Source organism: Sminthopsis crassicaudata, chromosome 2 (assembly GCF_048593235.1).
Source record: "Sminthopsis crassicaudata isolate SCR6 chromosome 2, ASM4859323v1, whole genome shotgun sequence".
NCBI lineage: Eukaryota > Metazoa > Chordata > Mammalia > Dasyuromorphia > Dasyuridae > Sminthopsis > Sminthopsis crassicaudata.
In genome coordinates this window covers 493,374,214-493,397,537 of record NC_133618.1, presented here as the reverse complement: position 1 = coordinate 493,397,537, position 23,324 = coordinate 493,374,214, and the positions used below count along the sequence as shown (strand labels likewise).

Below are 23,324 nucleotides of genomic sequence, written 5' to 3'. Positions count from 1 at the left end.
TTTTAAAAAGATTAACTTAAAGAGAATGAAGGTAAAGAAGCATAATTCAAAACAAAGCAATAGCTACTAAGAGCCAAAGTAAATGAGCAGAAAAAATTAAATGCTCCTTATAGTCCAAGTTAGCCTTTAATCCTAAAATGAGTTTTATATAAATACTTACTTTCTAACTAACATTAAATTATGAAAATTTCGAATGTTTGGCCAAACCATCTGTATCTTTGGAAAAATGAGAGACTCTTCAGAGAAAAGCATTCCCAGGACAGAACAAATGCAAGAAAAAAACATTTATTAAGGATTTACAATTTACCATGTGATATTATGTATCACATTTTTAAGTATTAGAAATACAAACTGAAAAGAGACCATTCCTATTTTGGGGGAAGCTCATCCTTTAATTGGAGACTTAAGTAAAAGAAAGTATTGCTGCAAAGCAGATGCAAAATCCTGGAAGTATCAAGGGTGCACAAGTTAAAGCAATAAATAATAATTACAGAGTAACAAAAGTGTTAAGGCCCATCCAGAAAAAATAATAATAAGGGGGAAGAAGGTAAAGAAAGGAGCACACAGCCAACACTGCAGTGTATATGGTAGCATGGTAGATGGTGTGAACTGAAGGACGTTAGATGACAGTAGCAGGGCAGGATTTGAAGGCTTTTCAACTCATCAAAAGAAAGAGTTGTTGACAACCACCTATCTAATCCCTGAAAACATTTAGGCACTCTGGGTTATAGAGGAAAGAAGAGCAAAGGAACCTCTGAAGTTTCATGCAACATAAACACCCTGGGGTGTGTTCTAGGATGTCTGGAACCAAGAGAAAGATAATATGAAGAAATAAAAACAAAGGTGAATAATGCTTTCTAACAGTAGTTTCCAATATCTGTTACTTCCAAAGTATGTTACTGACTGAAAAAGAAACTTTTTTCCTCATAGTTTTGTGATAGTGAATATCAATCAAGCAACAAGTATTTATTAAGTACCTATTATGTGCCAGGCATTGCGAATACAAAGCCCAAAATGAAACCCTAAAAGAGCTTAAACTCTATCAAGGGAGCAAGTGTACACATAAGTATATACAAAATAAACATAAGTTGAAGGGAAATAACAAGAAGAATGATTAGGAAAGATCTAAGGTAGAGATGCCTATGTAGTGGTAGACTCTACATTAATACATAAGTCAAGATTGATTTGCTTAATCCTTACATTTTGTTAGACTTCTTTTTCATTTCTTATTTCATGTAGTAGATTAAAATTGTACTTTGAATCAGACAAGCAAGACAGCTTTTAAAGTAACAGCTTGAATTTATTTTATAATTAAAAAGAAAAGCAAGCTGTACATAACAGAGGTCTGCGTTTTCACGTACATTAGGCATCTCTATCTTAGACCTAGGCTTAAGCTGAGCTTTGGCAGGAAAATAGAGACTCTAAGAAGCAAAGATGAGATGGGAGTGCACTCCAGCCACAATAGACAAAGTTGTACAAAGACAATGAGATATGATATGGAGTGTCATAGGTGAGAAATTGCAATAAAGCCAGTTTAGCATATATAAAGAGAAATACTGTGTATACTATGACTAGAAAGGTAGATTGAAACCTTATCATAAAGGTTTTTAAATGCCTTCGGAAGAGTTGTATTTGATTCTAAAAGTAATAGGGCACCACTTGAGTTAACTGAGGCCTTAGGGGACTGATATGATCTGACCTGTGCTTTAGCAAAGTCACTTCTGCAACAGTGTGTAAGACATTTTGGAGAAGGGAGATACCTGTAGCCAAGAAACCAATTATGAAGCATGTGCAATAGTCAAATGAAAGGTGATAAAAGTTTGAATTAGAGTGGTAAACTGTTAAAAAGAGGATGGATGCTAGAGATGTTATGGAAATAGTAAAAATGTGAAATTGTTGTTGAAAAGGGAAAGAAATGTAGCAAATATCAGTATCATTTATTCCATTTTGTAGGAAAAGTTCTGAGGAAACAGCATGTACACTTTGTTATACAACTATTTCTAACTCCTACTACCAGAATGAATAATAAAAGTCTAGACAGTGGAGCATTTGTTTTCATGAATATACAAGTTGAAGAACATAATAAGTTAAAATATTCTACTTTTCAAATATATTTTGCTAAAAAACATAATTGCATTAGATTCATGTCATAAAGCTGGCAGAAACTTACAAGTAGCCAGCCTATGCAAATCCTTACTTTGGTTGATTTGAGTAAAAGCAATCAGTTGACTAATATGACTAACAGGAAAATTAATTATGGATGCATGATCGTAACAGGACACTGAAAATAAAAGACTACAGAAGAAAGCTTCCACTTTTATTTATCGGCTTTCTTCCTTTATCAAAGCCTCCCACAACATTGCCATGTATAGTTTATTCTTCACTTAAATACTAAACAAAATGGGCATAACAACAACAAGAATTGTATGTGAAAACTCAGACCTCTGTTATGTGCAGCTTGCTTTTCTTTTTAATTATAAAATAAATTCAAGCTGTTGCTTTCAAAGCTGTCTTGCTTGTCTGATTCAAAGTACAATTTTAATCTACTTCATGAAATAAGAAATGAAAAAGAAGTCTAACAAAATGTAAGGATTAAACAAAATCAATCTTGACTTATAAATTTAACTTTTTTTTTTTTTTAAGTCATTACTATGTGTGTCCAAAAGAGAAAAGTCAAGCCTATCTTTCTATAAATCAATGTTAAATTGTAGGTGGCAAGGAAGGGAATCAAAGGCAAATTTCTCATATGCTCATATTATACTAACCTTTCCAAGTGCTAGGGCACATGAAAATTTATAAACAACATCCTCTTCAAAAATGAAAGAACTATTCACACTGAGGGCAGGGATTGTTTCATTTTTATCTTTGTAGTTACAATGCTTTTAAACTGAATTAGAGATTGTACTATAAGACAATGTTTAAAATGGATAAGCATTCTAGGTTTCTAGATTTTTAAATTTATATTAAATGACTCTAAGCTGATAAGTAATGAAGAATATAGGAAAATTCATGGTGATTTCTACATAATCAATTTTACACTAGATTTTACACTTGTTAAATGACACCAAGAACCATAGCTGCTACTTCATGTTAACTCCCATGTTAAACAACACTCCAACATTTAACTGGGCTCCAATATTTTTATAAAAGAAATTCCCATATTTTGTGTGTGAGATAAACTGAATTAAAGATAAAATTGCAAAAAGGTAAAATTTCATTAGAAATTATTTGAAATAATATTAAAAAGACTTAATTATAAAAACTGTAATCATTTCTACTTTCTGAATATAGCTATGTTCAATATTTAATCAGGTCACAAGATTCAAATTTTATAGCACACTCAATTATCTTTTAAATCAGTAGTTACCAAAATGTAATTCCCAGCAAAAGTCCCAGTGTTTAAGGTAGTCTAGTCTCTTACATCCATTAAATGAAAAGGTTAAATTTTCTATATTTTGTATGAATGATTTAATTGTGATGATTCTCATTGGTGTTTCATTATTTTAAAGAAAAACTGCACAAAGGATTTATTGTATTGAAGACTTCATGTCCAGATCCCAGCTAACAAAAAGAAGGTTCAAACAGGTGTTAATACACTATGATTTATGTCAACTGACAAATGATTATGATTATGACATGTGAGACTAAAGGTTGCAACTTGCTGTATTTTATCTAACAGAAAGAAGGTGGTCCTGAAAGTTACTACCATCATAGTCACCGCAGCACCAGGGGAAAAAAGCAAAAGAACCTTCACAGCCATCCAAATTAATAGTAACCTTAAAAAATTTGTTATTTTGCTTAAAAAAATAAAAATTATTTAAAATGAAGGTTTATGGGGATTCTTTAAAGGTGGGCTTTACCAGATACTAGTTATGTAAATGATCTACTGACCTAATTCAATGGACTCTTATAGGGAATGTTTTCTGTTTAAGGTGAGGCATTTCTTTTATCCCAATAGGAAAATCCTAAAAGTTGTTTTAAAAATTGTATGAAAGTTCTTCTACAACACAATAATTATTTCTTTTTCCTTCTTATTCCCTATAGTAAAAATGAGAGTCACTCAAGAAATGCAAAGGACCTAGAGAGATCAAAAAAGAAGAGAGACCAGCTTTTTTTTTTTTTTTTTTTTTTTTTTTTTTTTGTGAAGGAAACAGACTGCTCTCAACTAAATGCACCATTATGAATCCTTTCGCTGAGGGATTCCTATATATCCAAAAAACACTCATTATTATTAACTGTTTGAATTTACTCCATATCTAATTTCCCACCTTTCCCACCCAAATCATCTTATCTCTATTCCAACATATGTACACAATAGACAATATGTTTGGGATGCTATCAATAAAAATAAGTTTTATATCATCTAAATAAGCTATTTCATCTTCTTGACAAAATTCTTCCTTTCCTCAGTTTTTAAAAATGTTCCAAATGTGAAAATCATATGCAAATATATGTCAGTCATCATTACGAGACTGTCAATTTAACTATAATTAACATATAGTAATAGCACTTTAAGATTTCTAAACCATCTAACATCTATTAATTCATTTGAGACTGATGACTAGTCTAATGTCCATCTTATGGATTAATTTTTGGCATTTCAAAAATTTTGCCCCTAGTAAATATCTGATATAATACCTGCCAGCATAAAGTCTAACTCAAATAATTATTTTTCTATTATGACAAGTTTATGCTATACTTTCAATTTCATGATGTAGTAAAAAAAAAAAAAAAACTACTAGACAAAACGTGAAGAAAGCTAGGTTCTAGTCAGCTCCACCAATGACTAGCTGTGGAACCTGATCAAGCTTACATCAATTCTCTTGGGGTTATTAAATGAGAGGAGTTGAACTAAGTAATTGCTAGGGTCTAACTTTTATGAATGAAGGAAATTTCATTTCTATCAAATTACAGGATCATATCTGCTGACATCCAAACAGTCCCATATTAGTAATTAAAGTTATCTGACATATCTACATGAGATAGATAATCTCTATGGTCCCATCCTGCTGCAGGTATATACTGCCATATGGTAAAAACAAAAAAAATGTATTTTAGTAAGCATCTATTATCTCCAAATGCAAGATGATGAGCATCTGTAATCTTCAAATAATTCAAGAGGTAAACAGGGAAGGTTGAAAAATTGTTCTGCTGTTGGACAATTATTTATGGTCTAAAACATGGGCTAAAGAAAACTGGCTCTAATTATTGTTTAATATATGTAGATGTCTAAAGAAAAATAAAGATCTACAAATATATATATATATATATATATTACACAAACACTCACATACATATATAAAACATACTATATAATAAGCTATAATAACTCTAATATGCTTTATGATTCTTTGTAGTCAATATATAATAGACTATTAAGATTTACAGGAATGTATTACACTTGGAAATGGAAGATGTTGGCAATATTAAAAGAGGGATCATGTAATCTCTGAAGAACTGAGCAAAAGATTAAAATCTACATCTTAATAGTTTTGCTATTAACTTTGCTTTACATCTTGGATACATAAAGCCTATTTCAAAATTTCAAAATAAATTCTTGGGAACATTCAGCCTGTAGCTCTGTGAATATATTTATTCAAGTCATTTGTACTCAAAGCTTCTAGATCGTTTCCTTCGTAAAGTCAGATATTTTATTACATGCATTTAAAAACATTATTCTGAGAAGGGGGCCATAAGGTTCATCACACTGACAAATGGGTCCTTGACACACAAGTTAAGAAGCCTTAGAAGTAATTTTCAACTCATTTACTGCCTTTTCAACAAAATAGGATAATAAGCAAAATAGGATAGTTCCATATTGTGACTGGCTTCAAATGCCAAACAGGGAAAGCTGTATTTTGGTTTAGAGCAGAGGTTTTTAACCTGAGATATATGGCTATCCAAGCAGATTGTTCCAGATTGAAGAGTTCTGAATTTTTGTGGACAATATAAAGCTATCTCAGATTTTTAAGTAATCTTTGAATAAGAAAGATTTACAACAATAGGCTAGGGAGGTAATAATAAAGCCCTAACTCATATGTCATTCCCCATATACAATTTATAGACCTATTCTTTTTTTTTTTTCAAAAGATCTCTCTTAAAATCCTCATATTATTAATCTTAACATCTCCCCCTTTCTTTTGATTTAGAACACAGGATAGTCATGACCTTGAAACATAAATCCATCAATATGGGAGGCATTACACATAATTAATATGACTGAGTTTACACCTTAGGAATCCTAGAAGAGCAAGCTCATTGGTTGGAGTACTTCTTCCCAGAAGCCCTTGCATTATCCCATGCCCATTCTCTGGGAAGATAAAAGAGGACACCACTCCAGAGATAGGAGAAGTCTCTGCATTACATCAGGCCTGACGGGGCTCTCTGCAGGAAGGGAAGTCACTTCTCTGGACAAGAGTTAACAGCAACTGCCTGGAGACAACGGTTCACTACAGGAGGAAGAATCTGTCTGAGAGAATTGAGTAGACACAGCAGATCTCTTCCCAGAGAGCGATCCCGATCCGGCAGCTTCTGGAGACGACAGCTTGCTACAACTGGCGCCCAACGTGGGGCAAGGACTTTTGCTTATATTGACAAGAGGAGCTAAACCAGACCTTCGCAATTTGGCTCTCGAATAAGAACAGACCCGGTCCTGATTCCAGTGGAAAAGCCTCCCATCCAGATCTCAGTCTCTCTGACCCAGAACCATGAGTAAGGAGGAAACTTTGTTAAAGATTAAGTGAGCGTGCTAATAGATAAATAAGGAACTTAACTTGTTAAGGGATAAACCAGCAATCTCTTATAGTGAAATGGGGCAAACACCTTCTGTTCAAGGAAAATGTTTAGAGAGTATCATCAAGGTTATGAAAAGCCAAGGCTTGATTATAATTTTGGAGGAGATTACTGAACTTTTAAAAACTGTGAAGGTCATATGTCCTTGTTTTTCTCTGGAAGAAGAATTGGATCCAGATGAATGGGAATTAGTAGGAAAGCAATTAGGTGAACACTACAATTCCAGGCCAAACTCAATTTCCAAAGATACAATTCATATATACAATGTAATCCAATTGGCTTTAAACAATGTTATTCTAAAGGAAGAGATGAAAGAGCAAAATGGGGAAGTGTCAACTAAACTAGGTGAAAAGGATGAATCAGATAACAATGAAGTTAAGTACAATTCTGAGCAACAGCAACAGGAGCACCTCCCATCTCCTCCCTCAATTAACCCTTCAGGGGTGGAGCAAGAAGGAGGAGAGGAAGAGGCAGAAACACAAACAGAATTGTCTGTGAAGCAGTCTAAGCCTATGACAAGATTAGAAAAAGCATTGGTTAAAGCTAAGAGAGAAGGACAGGATATAAGTGATTTTATATATGCATATCCTGTGATTGAAGAGATTGACTCTGTAGGCCATAAAAGGAGAAAATATGCACCTTTAGATTTGAATAAAAATAAAGATTTGAAAAAAGGTTGTACCCTTTATGGGGCTACATCAGCTTATGTCAAAATGTTACTAGATGGTTTGTCTTATGAAGTCCTAACCCCAAATGATTGGAAATCCATAGCAAGGACATGCCTGGAACCTGGAGAAAATTTATTATGGCTTGCGGAATTTCATGAATTATGTAAAATTCAAGTCAGATGCAATTTGGAAATAGGAGTTAACATACAATTCACTTTTGAGCACTTAGCTGGTGAAGGTCAGTATGGAGAGAATTCGGAACAGATTAATTATACCATGACAATATATGAACAAATTGCTAAGGCTGCAATAAAAGCTTGGGGTGTCCTCCCTGGACAGAAAGATCGCGGAGAGGCTTTCATTAAAATACAGCAAGGTCCCAATGAACCTTTTGCAGATTTTGTGGGACGTTTGCAAACTGCTGTCAAAAGAACTATTGGAGAAAATGCAGCTACAGAAATAATGACCAGACATCTGGCTAAGGAAAATGCCAATGAGATTTGCAAAAGAATTATATGGGGATTAGACAAAGATGCTCCTTTAGAGGAGATCATAAGACGCTGTGCTACAGTGGGAACAAATGCTTTTTACACCCGGACAATGATGAATGTGGAAAGACAGGGTCCCTCCTGGCAAGGGCCTTCTAGAGAAACTCGGCGATGTTTTCAATGTGGAAAAATTGGGCATCTAAGAGCTCAGTGTAGATATGGAGATACAGTGAGAAGACAGGGTGAGAGAAGACCTAAAACTCCATGTCCAAAATGTCACAAGGGCCTTCACTGGGCCTCCGAATGTAGATTGACCCAGGGAAATGACAGGTGGGGCCCAGCTTCAGCCCCCCAAGTGGAGCATGATGGCAGCTGAGGTTACATCCAGAGAATTTTAAGACATGATCAATCAGCCAAAAGGCAATCAGATGGAAGAAAGGGATTGAAATTAGGAAAAATAGAATTGTGTGCAGTAGAGACTACTGAGATACTCCCTGGAGAAGTGAAATCTGTTCCTATTGAGCCTATGGATCCTTTGCCTCAGGCAGTTGCTGTTAACTCTTGTCCAGAGAAGTGACTTCCCTTCCTGCAGAGAGCCCCGTCAGGCCTGATGTAATGCAGAGACTTCTCCTATCTCTGGAGTGGTGTCCTCTTTTATCCTCCCAGAGAATGGGCGTGGGATAATGCAAGGGCTTCTGGGAAGAAGTACTCCAACCAATGAGCTTGCTTCTTCTAGGATTCCTAAGGTGTAAACTCCCTTTACAGGTCTGAGCCAGAGAACTGTCAAGTCAACCTGAGTTCTCACCTTGTAATTGTCCAGACAACCTGAGTTCTCACTTAGTAATCCTAACATATTAGGATGGAAAATACCACATACATCCAGAGAGAGATATGGAGACTGAATTATAGTATTTTCACCTTTTTTTGTTTGTTTTCTTTCTCATGGTTTTTTCCCTTTTGATATAATTTTCTTTCACAACGTGACAAATATGGAAATGTTTAAAAGGACTGTACATATCTAACTTATATTGTATCTTGGGGAGGGGAGAGGTAAGGGACAGAGGGAGAAAAGTTTGGAACACAGTCTTATAAAAATGAATGTTACATGTATTTGGAAAAATAAAATACCATTGAGAAAAGATGGAGGGGGAGGAATTCTCTGTCTACATCAGGGGTTCTCAAACTACGGCCCACTGGCCAGAAGCGGCCACTGAGAACGTTTATGAGGCTCGCTGGGTTATGGCAAATGGGCTGAGGGGCGGAGACAGAGTGTGAGTTTTTGTTTTTACTATAGTCCAGTCCTCCAACAGTCTCAGGGACAGTGAACTGGCCCCTATTTAAAAAGTTTGGTTTAGATCCTCAACAATTCACACCTGAAATAAACCAGCCTCTTTCCCTGACAGTCTTACTATTTCAATTCAACAACAAATTCAGGATAGTACACTGGAAAGAACACTGTATTTGGAGTTTTAAGCATATAGGATCAAAGTGCAAGTCATTTAAACACTCTGCACCTGAGTTTTCCTACTTGTACAATGATAGCATTAGAATAGACCAGATGTTCTTTACCTAAATTTTTTTTTAAACTGATAATCAGTTTTCTTATAATCTATTGTATTTTATTTTATGCATTAAAAACATTATTCTGAGGAGTCGATAGACGTCAACAGACAGCCAATGGGGTTCATGACACCAAAAAAAAAAAAAAAAAGTCAAAGAACCTGGATTTCATGGCCTCCTAAGTCTCTTTTCCACAAGTATGGGTCTAATAATTTGATTCAAGTGCTCAAAACTCCAGAGGCTCCCTTTAGGATCAAATATGAATTCCTCTGGCCTTTTAACAACTTGGTCCCCAACTTACTTTTCCAGCCTTGCTTTGCATACACACTATTCTCCATTCTGTCCTCTAAAGTCTAATCAGACTAGCCTTTGTGCTGTTCTTCCCACATAACATTTCATTGCCCATCCAGATGTCTTTATATTGGCTGTTCCTCATGCCATGTTCTCTCTTCACCTCCATATCTTAGAAATTCAAACCAAAAGCCATCTTCTCCATAATGCCTTTCCAGATTCCTCCAGCTGTTGGTGCCTCCTTCTGAAAATGGTTTTGTATTTATCTTGTATATATTTCTATATACTTATATAGAGATAGTGCCTTCTCTAGCACAATGCCTGATACACAGTGGGTATTTAATAAATGTTTGTTAATTGTTTAATAGAAAGGAAAAGGAAATAAGGTTGAAAAGATATGTAACTGCAAAGTTGGGCTTTGGGCACCAACTTTCCCCAGATATATAACTCCCCACTCCTGGAAGAGGCAGAGACTTAAGGAAGAAAAATTAAGTGGCCCATTATAATAGGTTAGGACAGAGAGGGAAAAAAGCTTAAATCAGGTCTCTAATAGGATAGGGGATGGGGAGAAAAGGATATATATGAGAGATAATGTATGTAGAAAGGACAAGATTTAACAACTGATCAAAAATATGGAGTAAGGGAGAGTAAGATGTAGTTATTTTTCAGGCCAAGTAGTCCTCAGGACCCTTTGTTTAACTAGTCAGTCAATAAGCATCTAAGCACTTAATGTGTGCCTGGTACTACTCTAAGTGATAGGTATACAAAAATATTATCCCTGCCTTCATGAATATCACATTTTAATGGGAAAGTCAACATGCAACAGAGTATACATAGGTGGTTATTGTCCAGTGACGTCAGTCTCTTCCAACTCTGTGACCCCATTTTGGACTTTTATTGGGAGAGATGCTGGGGGATTGCCATTTTGTTCTTCAACTCATTTTATAGATGAAGAACTGAAGCAAACAAGGTTAAGTGGTTTGCCCAGGGTCAATTAAGTGTCTTAGATTTTATTAAATCCCATGAAGCTGGAGTCTTTCTGATTCTAAATTTAATGTTCTATCCACTATACTATCTAGCTGCCAACACATACAGGACAGAGAGACCAGGGAAGATTGCAACATGGTGAAAGAAATACTGTAAAAGGGGGATATGAGTTAAATAAATATTTGTCAAATTAATGTCTCTTCTTAAAAAGTATAATCTGACTTTAGGAATCCTGAATTTGTCATATTTCAACTGCATTCCTTCTCATTCCAAATTTTAACAATGCTAAGACCACAGTAAGCAGTTAATAAGAAATGTGGTTAGGTCAGGGGAGAGATAGAAGCGAAGAAAAAGATAAGTGAACAAGACTGAGATCTGATTGGAGCCAAAGGGCCTCTGGGCCACACTCTTCTTCACCTCACTTGTCTAATAAAGTACCATATCTTGCCAATCTCCTTAGCTTAGATTGAGTTGACCAAAACTGTTCAGATATGAACATTTAGAATGTGTTCAAGACACTTACTCTTACATTGTTACTATTTATTTATAGATTATTGTAATGATAAAATAATAAAATGTACATCAAGCACTTTGTAAACTTCAAAGTATGAGATAGTTACTTATTACCTGATAGGTGAAGTATGACAAACACAAAAGTCCAAGACACTTTTTAAAAAAATCATTGAAGAAGCCTCAAGACAGGAAGTTGACTACTTTCATTTTGAACACAACCAATCAAGAAATATTTAACAAGTGTCTACTATATGCCAGACACTAAAGATATAAAAATAAAAATTAAGACAAGCCCTGTCCTTGAGGAGCTTACATTCTATTACATTCAATGTATTAGATGATGTAAACATGAACTGCTTTTCCTGAAAAGACCAATATACAAAAATCAAACCCACTTAACTACACTTTACATGGGAGTATCAAGCTTTAATTCATATCATCGATCTTAATTTTCACAGAAATTATTTAGATAGGACACTTAATACTACATTCCATTTTATAGATGAGCAAACTGAGGCTCAGAGATGAAGTTGTTCCTCAAACCAGGAATAGAGCATTGTATGCTTATTCCTGTTCCAGTGTTATTTCTACAATGTGATACTTTGTTCTCTCCAGGTCATAATTTACATTAATTGTGGGTGTCCCCCAAGACTTTGCTTTTTTTTTTCTCTCTATGCTTAGGATTCTTAAGATGGCATCCAAGAAAACTACAGATTTCAAGGTATCTTTGAACTTAGAATATTCTACATCTTTATTTTCATTCATCTCCAACTGAAAGCTAGTCTTTCTTCATTATGAATTTAAAAAAAAAATTCTAGGAAGAAATTCACAGGCTTTTTCAGACTGTTTAAGGGATCTATGACACAAAAAAGTTAGGACCCTCTATTCTAAATTACTTTGCTAGGTGATTTCATCAGCCTTTATGGCTTTAATTATCATCTCTACACAGATCTCCCTTACACTTGAGCCCTACTTCACCAATTGTCTTTCAGACATCTCAAACTTAATGTCCCATAAGCATCTCAAATTCAACGTGTCCAAAACAGAATTCATTTATCTTCCTACCAAAATCTTCCCCTCTTCCCATTATTATCAAGATTACCACTATCCTCCCAGTCACCCAGACTTGCAAACAAGGTATCATTCCTGTTATCTCATTCTCATTTCCCAAATCCAATCTATATTCAAGGCCTATTAACTCTACTTTCACAATATCTCTCATATATGTCTCCTCTTCTCTGGCATTGACCTCATCCTGATGAAGGTCCTTATTACTTCATACCTGGACTATTGTAATAGCCTTCAAATTGATAATCCCCAAGTGTCTCCTCACTCCAATCCATCTCCTAGTTCCCAAAGTGATTTTCCTAAAACATGGGTTTGATTGTTTTATTCTTCTGTTGAATAAGTGCCAATAGCAACCAACAGGTTGAGAATACCCTGAGAATCAAATATAAAATCCTGTTTAGCATTTAAAATCCTTCACAATCTGTTTCTTTCCTATGTGTCCAGTCTTCTTACACTTTACTCCTATGCAATCCAGCTACACTAACCTACTTAACTGTTCTTCACACATGATATTCTATCTCAGCTATATGCATTTGCACTGTCTGACTACCTTGCTTGGAATGCTCTTTTTCCTATTATTCCAATTATTGCCCACTTCCTATTATTGGCTTCCTTCAAGATTCATCTCAAATTCCAATTCCTACAAGGGGCCTTTCTTACTTGTTTTTCTCTCATTACTACTGCTTTCTTTCTACAATTATTTTCCATTTTTAATGTTTTGAAGTACTATAGTTATTTACAAATTGTTTCCCTCATTAGAAACTAAGTTTTGTGAGAGCAGGAACCATGTTTTTGCAATTTTTCATATTCCCAGTGCTTGGTTGATTATTGTCCTTCATTCTCTCTCTCTTTTTTTTTAATATTCTTTATTTTTTTTATTATAGATTTTTATTTACAAGATATATGCATGGGTAATTTTTCAGCATTGACATTTGCAAAACTTTTTGTTCCAATTTTTCCCCTCCTTCCCCCCACCCCCTCTCCCAGATGGCACAGGTAGACCAATACATGTTAGATATGTTAAATACAATATATGTATACATGTCCAAACAGTTATTTTGCTGCACAAGAAGAATCAGATTGTCCTTCATTCTCAAAGATTACTAAAATGACATCACTATTTTAGAGGTGAATTGCTGTGTGTGTCTGACTGTGGCTAATCAGACCAATAAGAGCTTTGGAGTGCTCTGCAACAAGTCAGGCACAAATAGGTAACTTTTCTATTGCACATCTCATGTTTCTTTGGGCTAATTCAATTCTGCTTTGCTCATAGAGCACAGCACCTTCTCTGATGAGGGAACACTATGCCAGGTGGTTCTGTGCCAGTGTCTCCCATGTATAATCAATTCTAGAGTTCTTAACCTGAGAGTGCCCCTGTATCACTTTTTCTGTGAGCACTTGCCCTGGGTGAGTTCTCCATAAATGCTAAATGAAAAATGAGAACTCCATAGGAGTATCCAGCAGGATAGTTCACTCACTTCTAAAAAGGTAGCATTCAATTCCATCAAAAGTAAAGTACAATTGAAGCTCAGAGAGATGCAAGATTCTTGGCTTAGTAAAAAGGCAGATGAAATTCAGTTTTATGCTGATAGCAAAAAATTCAAAGAATTTTTATGATGCACCAAAGGCTATTTATAGACCAAAGACCAATGCTGCATCTCAACTACTCAATGCTGATAGTGTCAGTGATTAGTGATAAGGACATGATCCTAGAGAGATGGGCCTGAATACTTCCATAGTCATAGTGTTCATCATCATCATCAGCTATTGACTGTTTACTTCAAGTTGAAATCAATCAGTCTCTAGCTGAAGTTGCAACAGAAGAGGTTTTGAATGTCATTAGGCTACTTTCATATAATAAAGCACTGGGTGCTGATTCTATTCCAGTTGAGATTTATAAGGGGGTGGGGGGGAGGGGGGAGAGAATTGGTCATATAAAAGCTGACTGAAAAATTTTCCCCCAGTGCTTAGCAGAATTTCTATCATTGTATCTCACTTTCTATATCCAATCTGTTGCCAAGGCTTGTTAACATCTCTCCCTATACCTCACCCCACCGCCCCCATATCTTTGTTATAACACAACCACCACTTAGGTAGAATTGGATTGGTTGGATTACTGCAATACCTTGCTAGTGGGTCTGCCTGCCTCAAGTCTCTCCTTACTCTAATCCATCCTCCATTCAGACACTAATTTTCTATAAGCACAGGTCTAATCATGTCACACTCGAGCCCTACTCCAGATTCAAATAAAAAATGCTATTTGACATTCATTAATCTATCCCTTGTCTATATTTCCAGCCTGCTTATTACCTAGTTTTATGGGAGACACTGACATAGGACTGATCAGTATTCTGTGCCCACATCAAAGAACACTATGCTCTACTGAACAAAGCAGAATTTCAGCAGCTCACAAAAACAAACAAACAAGAAATGCACAAATTTAGGGAATTCTCCACTCCAAATGTTCATATGGAGTAGACTATTTGAGTCCAACTTGTGGTAAAGCTTTCTGAGCTCCTATTAGCCAAAGTCTAAAACATTGTATCTTGACCTCAACATAAAGATGTCATTTTGGTTCACTTCAAGCAGGAAGGATAATTATACCTATTCCCTTGCATGCGCTCTTTGATTCACAGCCACTGAACTACTGGATATTCCATAAAAAAAGTCACTGCAACTCTTGGGTTCAGGCATTTTATCTGGATGTCCTCCTTACTTTATTTGAACACTTTCCTCCCGTCCAATTAATGACCTCCTGGGAATCCTTTAAATTTCAAATAAAACCACACCTCCAAAAGAAAGCCTTCCCCAAACCCTCTTAATTCTAGTATCTTTCCTCTATTAACTATTTCCTATTTATCCTGCCTATAATTTGCTTTGTAGATATTTATTTATACATTGTCTCGTTCATTAGAATGTAAGCTCTGAAGCCTGAATACATTGGGAGGGAGGGAGAGGAGGCCCCCACCTTAAGTTTTGTTCTTGATCAAGTTTATCTTTTCTTTCCTAGCTTCTTTATCATCCGGGAACTTTCTGATCATTTCCCCATCCTGCCGACTTTCTGGGTCGGATAGTCCCCTGCCAAGAAAGAGTTAGATTCACAATTGGCCTACACTGTTTTCTATTTTCCTCCAAGATTTCAAGACTTCAAGTCCTGTCACCTTTTTATGTGTCACTAAGTTTTCTCACTCAGGCAGGCCTGCTTTTCTGCACAGTCTCTGGAGAGGAGAGGAATATTTTTTTTATTAATTTTTATAATTATAACTTTTTTTTTGACAGTACATATGCATAGGTAATTTTTTTTTTACAACATTATCCCTTGTACTCCCTCTGTTCCGAATTTTTCCCCTCCTTCCCTCCACCCCCTCCCCTAGATGGCAGGCATTCCCATACATATTAAATATCTTATAGTATATCCTAGGTACAATATATATGTGCAGAACCGAATTTTGTTGTTGTTGTTGTTGCAAAGGAAGGATTGGATTCGGAAGATAAAAATAATCTGGGAAGAAAAACAAAAAACATAAATGCTCACAGTTTACACTCATTTCCCAGTGTTCCTTTTCTGGATGTAGCTGATTCTGTCCATCATTGGTCAATTGGAATTGGATTAGCTCTTCTCTATGTTGAAGATATCCACTTCCATCAGAATACATCCTCGTACAGTATCATTGTTGAAGTGTATAAAGATCTCCTAGTTCTGCTCGTTTCACTCAGTATCAGTTGATGTAAGTCAGAAGAGGAATATTTTGTCAGTGACTTATAGCCATACTTTTCTGTAATGTGACCTGGCCTCCTCACAATTGTGAAGAAGCGAAGAACATTTCCTGGGTGAATAGGCTTTTTGTGTGTGTTTTTACCTTTTGATTCCTAACTTTACAGAACAGCTCTTGGCCTGGGTAAGAGGTGGAGAATTGCTTGGGCATATCCTTTTCTATGTGTTTAAAACAAACAGTTCCCCTCAGCCTCTCTAAAATTCCCATGTGGCCAAGGTGTATTTTTGTCTAATTCATCAGATTCAAAAGGAATTTCTTTTTTGTCTGGGTACAGACTGTCGTTACCTGTCACGCAGTACACATAATAAGCTGACTGACTGGAACACAGGGTTTAATAAATGCTTCTGCACTAACTAGGAGACCCTGGCCAAATCATTTCCCTGCACTGACCCTGTTTCTCCATCCAGAAAATAAAGGGGAGGCAGCATGGAACAGTGGAAAGAACCTTAGATTTGTAATCAGAGGAACTGGTTTAGGATCTCACTTTGTCTCTTACCCCTGGGGGGATCACAAACTTCAGCCTCAATGTCCTCATCTGTAAAATGGGGTGGTGAAGTGTACGAAATGACCTGCAGTCTAGCGGAGGGGGGAGGGAGGGAAAAAATTTGGAGCACAAGGTTTTGCCAAGGTGAATGTTGAAAACTATCTTTGCATGTATTTTGAAAATAAAAAACTATTATTAAGGAACAAATGAGATGGTTATTCCAAGTGACCTTGGAGGTCCAAGACCCGACGCCTAGAATGCCTCTAAAGCAGTCTCCAGATTTAATTTCCATGATTCCCGGACTGCTGCAGGTAGCAGCTGCCTGGCCTTTGCATCCAGGTATTTGGGGGAGGAGAGAACGAGGGCAAAGGCGCGGGCAGCCTCCTGCGCTCAGCTCCATGCAGTCTTTCTCTGTGCGGGAGGGAGGCAAGGGAAGCCCTCATGGGAGCACAGGGAGCTGGGGCTTCCAGGAGCGGAGGGTGGGAGGGCAGAGGCCTGAGTGACAGGAGGGGGCCAACGGGCCGCCGTACGCTCTCCTGGGTGTTCCGCGCTATCCCGGAGCAACAAGGCTCAACGGGGTATCCAGCCCGGCCGTAAGCGGGGAAAGCGCTGCACGTTACCGCACTTAGGGCCCGGACAGGACTGACCGGGATGTGATGCGACCCCAGCCCCGGGCGGAGGGAGAGGTCGGGGCGCGAGAGGCGGTAGAATGCCTCAGGAAGGCTACTTCCGGGAGAACGCAAAGGCGGGCACGGCCCGGGGCAGGAGCCGGCGGCAGGCCAGGATGGAGGGTAGCGGGCAGCGGGCGGAGGCTTCCTTACCTGGCCCTGGAGCTGCCGCCGCCGCCGCGGCCGCCGGAGCCGGCTGGGAGGAGGAGCAGGAACGAGGCCGAAGGGAGCTGCTGCTTCTCGCGCCGCTCACCGGAGCTTCCTGATTGGCAGAGAGGGCCTCCCCCAGCAGCCTCCGCGCGGACTCGCCACCAAATTAACTTTATTGGAAGAAAGCGCTCAGGGACAAGGAACACGCGGCGCGAGTCGCTGCGCCGGAGGAGCAGGCCTCTGAGCGCTGCTCGTCCCCGGAGGCCTAGGGAGGGGCAGTATGGAGAGAATTTCTCCCGACGTTCGGGCTGGTCCCGACCCCCCCGCCCTCGAGCATCTGTTTTCTGGCCTCCGCGCCTCTCCGTACACCCGAGATCCCCGGGAACTTTTCACTGCCGTTCCCTGCTGTGGGCGTTTCCCGAGCTGGCGGTCCGCCGGCCTCCCGGACCCAGGCCCAGCCTCCCCGTTTTGCATTATGTTAATAAGCAGTAATAATAACGATTATAATAAATAGTGACGACCGTAATAATTACATGATATTGTATGATTTGCAAATAGAATACGTAAGTATGTCATCTCTTTGTATTCTATAATGATTCTAGTCCACAAGCTAAGTGCCACATTCTGTGCCGAGCTCGGGGTACACAAAGAAGCAGATGATGTCCCTGCCCCGGGAGCTGGGAATCGGAGAGGGGGATGGCATGCAGACAGACACTAGTGCGTGCGGGACAAATGGGAAGTAACGGAAGGAAGACGGCGGAGTGAAGTTAAGGAAGGCGTTCTTGTCCCCATTTTACAGATGAGCAAATTGAGACGGAAGGGCATTAAATGACTTGCTCAGGGGCGTGCAGTAAATAAATGTCTGGAGAGAAATTTAAACTGCCTTCCTGGCTTTAAGTTCAGCACCCTGTGCGCTCCACCAGCCAGCTGTCTGACTTTAAAACAACTTCGCCCTTGGAGACTACATTATTCCTATGGTGTTTCAAATCATTAGATTCAGCTTAACATTCTGGACCATGATCGGTGTCTCAATTCACTTATAAGCGGAGCCATCCTGGGCAAATCACTGTAATACAGTGTCGAGATAGAAATGAGCTAATTTCAGATGTTCACAGAGAGACCTCTTGGTAGGAAAACACAAAGCAGAAACTTTTTTTTCATTTTTATTTATTTAATATTTTCCCCAGTTACAGTTAAAATCATTTTTACATTTATTTTTTAAACTTCTGAGTTTCAGATTCTCTCCCTTATCCCCTTCTCCAGACCCCATTAAGAAGCCACATGTGAAGTTATGTAGAACATTTTTTATAAAAGTCAAGTTGTGAAAGAAAACATTTTTCAACTGTAAAATGGGGCGTTTTAGCTATGCAATCTATGGGGCCCTGTGGGACTGCTTGCCCTTCCCTTTCTATTAATAGATTAATTAGGTTCAATCTTGAGGAACTTCTATTAAAAATGAATATGCTCACTTTGACCTAACAATACCACTATTAGACATGAATCTCGAAAGAGACTTAAAAAAAAAAAAAAAAGAACCTATCTGTACAAAAAATCTATAGCAGCTGACTTCTCAGAGCAAAAAAATTGGAAATCGAGGGGATGCCCATCAATTGGGCATTGCTGAATAAATTGTGGAGTATTATTTATTACTCTATGGGAAACGATGAGCAGGATGCTCTCAGGAAAAATCTGGAAAGTCCATGAACTCAAGCAAAGTGAAATGTACTGTATCCAAAGTTCTGGGGTGATCAGCTGTAAATGACTCGGCAGTACAATGATCCACAACTATTCTGAAGGACTTAGGATGAAAAGTGCTATTCAAACCCAGAGAAAGAACTGAGTGTGTTTGAATGCAAATTAAAGTATACTCTTTCTGTTTAAAAAAAAAAAAATTAGGGTGGGAAAAATGTTTTCTTTCACAACTTGACTTTTATAAAAAATGTTCTACATAACTTCACATGTGGCTTCTTAATGGGGTCTGGAGAAGGGGATAAGGGAGAGAATCTGAAACTCAGAAGTTTAAAAAATAAATGTAAAAATGATTTTAACTGTAACTGGGGAAAATATTAAATAAATAAAAATGAAAAAAAAGTTTCTGCTTTGTGTTTTCCTACCAAGATGTCTCTCTGTGAACATCTGAAATTAGCTCATTTCTATCTCGACACTTGGGAAAGTCAGACCTTCCTTTCTCAGACACTTACTTTCACCCTTCCCACCAGCTTTTGAGACACAACTAGCAAAGTCTGGAACACAGAACAGATCAATTAACACAATGACAAATTCGAGAAGAATTCATATTCAAGCCCAGTTCAGAAAAGTTTCTTTTATGCTGGGCTCCACTTTCCCGCATTTCCCAAGACTTCTGTACAATTACTCTGATATAGAGCCACCATAAAGTTGAGTTCCCCTCAAGTTGGGAAATAATTTCGGTATGTAATAATCACACACACACACACACATACACACCACACACACCACACACACAGACATACACATACCTCTCCATCTAACACCACACAAAACTTAAGATTCACAAAACCAGTAAAGGGAAAGGTCTAGATTTGCTTCTTCCCTGTGTAGCTCATTGCAATTTAGTTCTGCTCCCTACACAAGTTCTTGATTCTGTGGTTCCCTGCTTAACTTTTGAACTCTTCAGTATTCACTCTCTTACTGCTGCCTCCAGCTCCACGTGATAATGCTCAGAATTATTCCTATTTTTAGTGCTATTAAGACTTCAAGATTCTGTTACCATTCTGCTTGTCATCTATTTTTTTCCCTCAGAGATAACAAGCTCTACCAGAATGAAATCCTTGGTCAGAGGGCTATATGACTAATTTCCCTTTTTTTCCCTTTTAGTTAGACCTACAACCATTACCAAACTTACATACGAAAGGTCCCCTCAGGTGGCTACCAAGACCTACTGATTTGTCCATTTTAGTTATTTGTCTCCAGCCCTCCCTGCTATCTGATAATTGAATTCTATTAGCCTCTACCTCACCTCAAAAATCATTGAATGATTCTTTTGCAAATGTTAAAAAAAAAAAATTGCTCCTTTCCATTTGCCTTTCCAGTTCCAAAAATTCCTCACTCCCACATTCTAGACTAGGACCAGGCCATGAAAATAATACTGAAGCTCAGCGAAGGTACTCTCAAGCTCAGAGAGTTGAAAGATCCAATCTAATAGCAATCTGTTGCCACAGCACAAAGTCCCATATTCCTACCTCAGTTAAAATATATGCAGGTCCCACAAATAAGTTCAAATGTACAGGTGCAGGTGATATAAATTGTGTCCCCTTTAATCTTTGTGGAAGACTCTGATTTTAGGAGGAGGTTTCTCCTGACTCTCAAACCCTCCTGGCGTCTGGGAAGAGCACATCCTTCCCAGACAACTCCCAAGATAAGTAATCTCATTCAATTTTGAATTGAACTGAATTGAAAATCAGTCTCTCCCAACTGCAAGAGATACAAAGAGAAATTCCATTTAAAATAACTGTCAATAGGATAAAATATTTGGGAATCTATCACCCAAGGGAGAGTCAGGAACTGAAAGAGCAAAACTACAAAATACAAATAAAGTCAGATCTAAGCAACTGGAAAAATATCCAGTGCTCTTGGATAGGTCGAGCAAATATAAAAAAGATGGCAATACTACCTAAACTATTCTATTTGCTATACCAATCAAACTCCGAAGAAACTATTTTATTGATCTAGAAAAAATAACAAAATTCATCTGGAAGAACAAAAGGTCAAGAATTTCAAGGGAATTAATGAAAAAAAAAAATCAAATGAAGGTGGCCAGCTGTACTTGATTTAAAAATATATTACAAAGCAGCCCAGCTGTACTTGATTTAAAATTATATTACAAAGCAGCGGTCATCAAAACCATTTGGTATTGGCTAAGAAATAGACTAGTTGATTAGTAGAATAGGTTAGGTTTACGGGACAAAATAGTCAATAACTATAGCAATCTAGTGTTTGACAAATCCAAAGATCCCAACTTTTAGGATAAGAACTCATTATTTGACAAAAATTGCTGGGAAAATTAGAAACTAGTAGACATTGACCCACACTTAACACCCTACACCAAGATAAGATCAAAATGGACTCATGATCTAGACATAAAGAATGAGATTATAAATAAGTTAGAAGAACATAGGATCGTTTACCTCTCAGATCTTTGGAGAAGGAAGGGATTTGTGACCAAAGAAGAACTAGAGATCATTATTGATGACAAACTAGACAATTTCAATTATATTAAGTTAAAAAGCTTTTATACAAATAAAACTAATGCAGACAGGATTAAAAGGGAAGCAATAAACTGGGAAAACATTTTTATAGCTAAAGATTCTTATAAAGGCCTCATCTCCAAAATATATAGAGAATTGACTCTAATTTATAAGAAATCAAGCCATTCTCCAATTGATAAGTGGTCAAAAGATATGAACAGACAATTTGTGGATGATAAAATTGAAACTATTTCCAGTCATATGAAAAGGTGTTCCAAATCATTATTGATCAGAGAAATGCATATTAAGACAACTCTGAGATACACTATACACCTGTCAGATTGGTTAAGATGACAAGAAATGATAATGACCAATGTTGAAGGGGATGTGGGAAAACTGGTTCACTGATGCATTGTTGGTGGAGTTGTGAATGGATCCAGTCATTCTGATGAGCAATTGGAATTATACCCAAAAAGTTGTCAAACTGTGCATACCCTTTGATCCAGCAGTGTTTCTATTGGGCTTATATCCCAAGGAAATACTAAAGAAGGGAAAGGGACCTGTATGTGCCAAAATGTTTGTGGCAGCCCTTTTTGTAGTGGCTAGAAACTGGAAATCGAATGGATGTCCATCAATTGGAGAATGGTTGAATAAAATGTGGTATATTGATGTTATGGAATATTATTGTTCTATAAGAAACGATCAGCAGGATGATTTCAGAGAGGCCTGGAGAGACTTACATGAACTGATGCTGAGTGAAATGAGAAGGACCAGGAAATCATTGTATACTTCAACAACTGTACTACATGATGATCAATTCTGATGAATGTGGCTTTCTTCAACAAACAGACAACACTGGGAAATGAGTGTGGGCCACAACATAACATTTCCACTCTTTCTATAATTGTTTGCTTGCATTTTTGTTTTTTCTTCTCAGGTTATTTTTGCCTTCTTTCTAAATCCGATCTTTCTTGTGCAACAAGAGAACTGTATAAATATGTATACATATATTGTATTTAACATGTACTTTAACATATTTAACATATATGAGACTACCTGCCATCTAAGGGAGGGAGTGGAGGGAAGGAAGGGAAAAGTTAAAACAAAAGTTTTTGCAAGGGTCAGCATTGAAAAATTATCCATGAATATGTTTTGTATATAAAAAGCTGTAATAAAAAAAAAAAAAAGAAAATCAGTCTCTCAGATTCATCCAGAGATTGGCTCCCAGCTGGGCACCAAAAATCAAAGAAGCCTCAAACTTCAAAAAGCTAATAAAAGATGATTCTGAACCCCAAATCTTTGCTAAATGCCCTTCTGGACTTAGCCCCCCGATGAAGATATTTTCTTCTCAGTGTAAATTCATTTTTGCTTAATTCCTAATCAGGAGTTTTGTCCACTAAGAAAGCTGTCTTCTTAGCGTACTGTTTTGTTAGTGTAAATCCATTCTTTGCCACAAATTTCATGACTGTATTTATTGGGGTTTGTGAATTCTTTCACAAAACCTGCTCAACTGGCCAAGGGGATCCCAGTACTGTTAGGGGATCTCTTACCCTCAATTCTTGCACCTCATCACAGGTACAGGTTATACTTGCAGATATACCTTGTAAAATATTCATAGCAGTCACTGTAAATTACAACAGGTTTGTATTTATT

At 37.4% G+C, this 23,324-nt stretch overlaps 1 protein-coding gene across 2 annotated transcripts in view; it reads right to left on the bottom strand.

The window, feature by feature from the left end:
• NUP93 (nucleoporin 93) overlaps positions 1-17,600 on the bottom strand; it is a 122,177-nt gene extending 104,577 nt beyond the window's left edge. The window contains exon 1 of one of the 2 annotated variants that reach the window (XM_074293473.1): positions 17,449-17,600. The gene's annotated coding sequence lies outside the window, so the exon portion shown is untranslated. The remainder of the gene's footprint in view (positions 1-17,448) is intronic. The other variant, XM_074293472.1, reaches the window with a different exon arrangement.
• Positions 17,601-23,324: the final 5,724 nt, after the last annotated feature.